The following is a 6,000-nucleotide window of genomic DNA, read 5'->3' as shown; positions in this document are numbered from 1 at the left end:
ATGTTCTTCTTATGTCCATCTTCAAATGCAGTGATTTAGTAGCAGAAGTGGTTTAGAACCCAGGTTTCCTGACTCTCAGTCAAATTATTTTTTATATATCATTATAGCATTCATCATCTGAGAAGTAAAACAGAGGCTACTGATAGTGTCTGCCTACTGCTCCCTGGTGTGGAGTAGGATTTGACTCCCATATACTTTTTATTATATGGACTATCTAAGGGTAGCAGAAGCATGGTGAATTAAAACAACTAAACTCTGGATGAACTCAAGATGCTTTCTATCTCTAAATGAGATATATATATATATAAATAATAGCTAATATTTTCATGTTTACAAAGTACTTTACAAATGGCGTATCATTTATTGGTTGTATAAGGGAGACTACCAAGATGTACACTTTGGAATTGTTCTGTCATTTCAGCCACATTTGACTCTTCGTGACACCATTTGGGGTTTTCTTGGTACAGATGCTAGAGTGGTTGCTATTTCCTTCTCTAGCTCATTTTATAGATGAAGAGCTGAGATAAACAGAGTAGGTGATTTGTCTTGGGTCACACAACTAGTAAGGGTCTGAGGATGGACTTTAAACTCAGGAGAATGAGGCTTCAGGCCTGGGAGTTTATCCACTCTGCCTCCTAGCTACCCTTTGGAACACAGAGCATAAAGGACCAGTGATTTGTTGTTGGCTTATATGCATAGTAAAACAGGAACAAATCAAGAATGCTGGACCCAGTTTTTCTTCTTGCCCTTAATTTGATTTGCATGACCATCAAATAATCTTGGGAATAAGATGAACCTGGGGGCCCTAGACTCAGCTTTTCAACAGTAACTAAAAGAGTTAATGAGAGGCAGGAGACAAATGAGTTTGGAGGACAGACATTCATAACCAGGGATTTAATAGGAGTTACAAAATTTTTTCTTATCCCAAGGCAGATAGTTCTGGCATTAAAGAACTCCTGACTGTACTAGACCAAGTCAATAAAAAGAATAGATTTAATCTTGGCCTGGCACATTCCACTGACTTTTGTTGACTGTCTGGGTAGATATACCAGATCATAGATTCAGCTATTCATTTAAAGTATGTCAGCCTATCTTTGTCAGGGAAAGGGATTGTTTGTTTCTTTAGCGACTATAGAATAGTAGGAATGAAGCTAGGTGGCTCAATGGAGAGTGCCCAGCTTGGAAGTCAGGAAGACTCATCTTCCTGAGTTCAAATCTGACCTCAGAAATTTACTAGAAATATGACTCTGGCCAACACATTTAACCCTGCATGCCTCAGTTTACTTATCTGTAAAACAAGCTAGAGAAGAAAATGGCAAACTACTTCAATATTGGTGCCAAGAAATATCTGAATGGGGTCAGATACAACTGAAAGTGACTGAATAACAACCACCAAATATGGAAACAGAATGCAGCCAATGGCCCTAAAGAGCTGAAACCAGACTATGATAACAAGGAAATCTCAACCAAGAGATGTGATTAAGAGCAGAGCATGATGCCCATCAGAGCCTTGACAATACTCAGAAGAGAATGGAAATGCTCCTGGGCCCTGCAGATAGCATCAGAGAGAAATCTGCAGATCTGTAACGCCAGAGGAGCCACATGGTTGCCCTGACTATTCATATACATGACCTCTACACCATGACCTTAGCCAAATCAGCTTCTGGCACGTGCCCTTTTGTATGTATTTCCTGTTTGCACAGGTCCCTTCATATATGTTCTTCATGTTTGTTTCCCAGCCACAGGTGTTCTCTTCCTGTGTTCCCTCCTTCATTAGTGAGATGAGACTGTACTCCACGTGTGCACACAAGATGGGTTTTCTTTTTCATTTATGTGCTATGCCATTTAATTAAATATCTCATTTTGAACTAATATATCTTTTGGTTGCTTGGTAAAAGAACAAATAAAAATGGGTGAAGACTCAAAAGCTCATGGTTCTGAGTAGGTACTGACCCACAGCACACCTTTAACTTGGAGTGGCATTGCTGGGAGCCCACATGAAATGGGGATTGGAAGGGGAAAGAGGTACCAACTCATAACAACCTTATAAAATATTACTATTTGTATTTTACATACAAAACAGAAGGACCCATAGAATCATAGATTTAGAGCTGGAAATGACCTTAAAGGTCAACTCCAACCTCATCATTTTGTAAAAAGGAAAACAAATTTCAGAGAAGTTAGGTGACTTGCCTAGAATCTCACATCTAGAAAGTGTCTGAGGAGAGATTCAAACCCAAGTCTTCTTGACAATAAGTCCAGCACTGTCCAGTCTACCATGCTGCCCCTCAAAATTCATATATAACGGTGGTTGCTGCCTTATCATTTTTTTTTTGTTTACTAGAGTAATCGCTAATTAATGTAAATTCTCATAAGGAAACTCAGAAATGAGACATAGGAGAGCTAGGTGGGAAAAGTAGGGAGAAGAAGGAAGAAATGGGTATGAAGTTAGGATTATGAACCCTGCTACTATTAAGGAGATGCTTCCCTTCAATTACAATTGCCTTAAAAAAAAGATAATCTTTACTTTCATGAAGCCTTAGAATCAATGATGCATATTAATTCCAAGGCAGAAGAGTGGTAAGGCCTAGGCAGTGGGGGTTAAATGACTTGCCCAGGATCATTCAGCTAGGAAATATCTGAGACCGTATTTAAACCCAGGACCTCCTATCTCTAGACCTGACTCTCAATCCACAGAGCCACTCAGCTGCCCCCTTATAATTACCTTTTAAACCTTGAGTCTACAGTGTCCAATATACCTCTGGGCTCATCTGACAGGCAAATGGCGACATCTTTTCTGTTTCAAAGCTCATAGTGCACTGCTGTAAAATAGCTCGAGGGGCAGAAAGAAATGGACTCACATCCACACAAGACTGGACAAAGTGAGAGGACATAGTTTTATGAAACAGAGGATAAAGTACTTGCTGTTTATTTCAATTCCTTATCACTTATCTTGCATTCTATTTTAAGAAAATGCCCTTTTTGGGTCTTATTATAATGCTATGCATTTAATTCTGCCTGCTTGGAGGGAGGTCCAGAAGAAAACAGGAAAGGAGTTGGAGTCAGTCTTAAGCAGTGGTTTTGAAAAGATGGTTGACCCAAACAGCTTCTAAGAACCATAAAATAGCAGCAAAAATAAGTCACATATACATATACACATACATTCTGCAGCAGAGTAAGCTTCCTAATTATGCTCAACCTAGGCTAATATTAAACTGAGTTTACAATTCTTTAAGCCCACGATGGTAGGGAAGAGGTGGTCTGGGAGCATCAAAGGAGTCAGGAAGAAGGCAGCCTGGGACCTAACATTTGCCATGGATAATCCACAAAGTATATAACTCAAATGTAGATAATTAAGAGTTGATTGTAGCTATACTTGCAATTCTGTTCCTGGTGTGTGTGTGTGTGTGTGTGTGTGTGTGTGTGTGTGTGTGTGAGAGAGAGAGAGAGAGACAGACAGACAGAGAGACAGAGACAGAGACAGAGAGAAAGAGAGAGAGAAAGGAGGGAGAGGCAGGGAAGAGGAGAGAGACAGAGACAGAGACAGAGAGAGAGAGAGAGAGACAGAGAGGAAGGGAGGGAAGGAGGGGTAGGGGGCAGTTGAAGAAGGAAGAGGAGACCAATTTGTCAGGCATTGTCCACCTGCCCCTCACCAGTATGTGGAGCTCGTACTGTGCAGACGGCTGGTACCCTGGCACATGCTGCCTGGCAGATGGGCTATGACCTTTGTTGCAATCAGCATGTCATTAGGTAAACAAGACCCCCTGAGCCTCACTGGTTCATCCTGCTCCTGCTGCCAGTTTTCTTTTCTTATTGAAGGACTCAGTCAGGAAGGCTGGTGAGAGCCAATGGCTGGGATTGGAGAGGGGGCCTCTGTTGGGCTGGGCAGAAAGTTTGGGAGCAGGGACAGGCAAAAGGCATCCCTCAAACCAGAAACATAGACCTTTCATATTGGCAGGGACTGGTCAGCCTAGCCGAGGACTAGGCTGAAATTAGACATCTTTGGATGCCTTTCCAAGCATCTTAGAGGCTTGTAGTGGTCATTTGTGCTTATCAGTGAGAGGATGACAGGGCAGGGCAGGATAGGGCCAGAGGCAGCCTTATCTTGACTCCGGAAGAGGGAAGAAGTTTGCTTCTCTAATAATCTGGTGCCAGTCTATGGGAGGGCTGGACACAATCACAAAATCCCTGTTAGCTTGATGGATAGTACCTCTACTGATGATATAGTTAGGAAGGGCAAGAGGATTGAGGCAAGGCAACTTAGAAACCCATCAGGAAATGCCCTACCAGATTCATGGTTGTATTTCAGAAGAGAGGCAGTCCAACCCATCTGTCCAGAAACCCAGAGAACATTTTTAAAAGTTATTTAAAATTGTTTTCCATCAAGCTTCTTACAAAGCTACGATGGTAATAATACATCTTTGCCACTAAAGTCCCCCATTGTCTCATTGTGAGTTGAAGGTGACTTGAGGGTCTCAAAGGCTATACCAGAAAAAAGCAAGCTCTTGTGGGTCCTAACAAACTGGAATGGCTTCAAGTAGGTACCTGGGGACAGATGGGATGTCTATCATTGGAGGACCAGACTAGCTAAATTCTGAGGTTCAGCATCATAAATCTGACCACCCAGTGGTGATATTTTTCAATCATAGCTACACATGAAAGTTGTCTTCTAAGGGGTAAAGGAGCTATGATCTGTATTGTCAGAAGAAGTAGCCACACTGATGAAATCACAGATCTTTGGAGTATGAAATTATTACTAGATTTAATTCAGTTCACTGCCTGGGGCTCTCTTGGAGCAGGGCAGTTTAGAGATGATGGGAACTCAGGGAATTTCAGCCAAGGCAGATGACTTCAAATGCTGTTGACCCTGTCAACTCCCTCTTCCTAGTTCTGAAGTCTCCAAGGGTGGAGCATGGCCCTCTGGGTCAGTGGGTCCCCCTGATTGCCTGGTTAGATGACTCACTGGGTCCCCTTTTTTCATGCTCATGTCTGAACACAAGCAACACATGAAGACCTTAAACCCCATCAGAGCTTTCCATATTATCTCTAGAGCTGTGGGTAGGATTCTTGGGAAATGGGGATACTAGCTTAGTGTACCACTCTTCAGCTCATCTCCTTCCTTCTATTATGGAGTTAACTAAGTGAGGCCTCTGAGGCACATCCTCTGTTCAGTTACCATATCCTGACAACTTGGTTCTTTGAAGAGACAAGGAGTATCAAGTCAACTTATCCTTAATTAGGAACTCATTAGAGGTTCATGATAATAGGGAAACCTTTTTTATTTTCCCATGTCCTCTAAAGCCTGAAACAGATCTCTTCTACTCTCCAAGTACTCTATCTCAGTTTGTGTCTGACTCTTCCTCTTATCTTGTCTTCATCTGGTCTGGTTTTACAGCTAGACTATCCAGTTAAGCTTTGGTAGGTTGGCATTGATTCCCAATGGTACTGCCATCAGAGCTCCTTCCTCTCCTTAGATCCTGAGCCATGAAAAAATTGCCTTACAGTTAACCTTTGTCTAGCTCTTAGCAGGTCACTGTACAACTACACTCTAACCTTGGAATATCCCCCATCCAGTAGTAACAAGTGACATTCTCATGACTTGGAGATCCTGGGGCTTTGGAACACCATGTCTCTCAATCAGTGGTAGGTAGATCAATGGGAAGCTAAGCAGCTCAGGGAACAGAGGTTGCCAGCTCAGTCTTCCAAAGCTTTCCCTGCCTGAGTGCTCCAGGGATCAAAAATAATTAAAGCAATGTTTGTTACTAGTCAATGCTGGAAAATGCACCTGTTCTAAATACTGAGATCCATATGAAATTTTAGTCACACCACAGAAAGAAGACACAATTGTCCCTGCCCTCCAGGATCTTAACGTCTAATGTGGGAGAGAAGTTATTCACATAAGAAAAAGGGAGAGAAGTTACTCACATAAGAAAAAGGGAGAGAAATTATTCACATAAGAAAAAGGGAGAGAAATTACTCATATAAGGAAAAAGGCAGCTT

This window comes from Gracilinanus agilis, chromosome 3, assembly GCF_016433145.1.
Source record: "Gracilinanus agilis isolate LMUSP501 chromosome 3, AgileGrace, whole genome shotgun sequence".
NCBI classification, from domain to species: Eukaryota; Metazoa; Chordata; class Mammalia; order Didelphimorphia; family Didelphidae; genus Gracilinanus; species Gracilinanus agilis.
The sequence above is the reverse complement of the archived record's forward strand: the minus strand, read 5'-3'. Positions refer to the sequence as shown.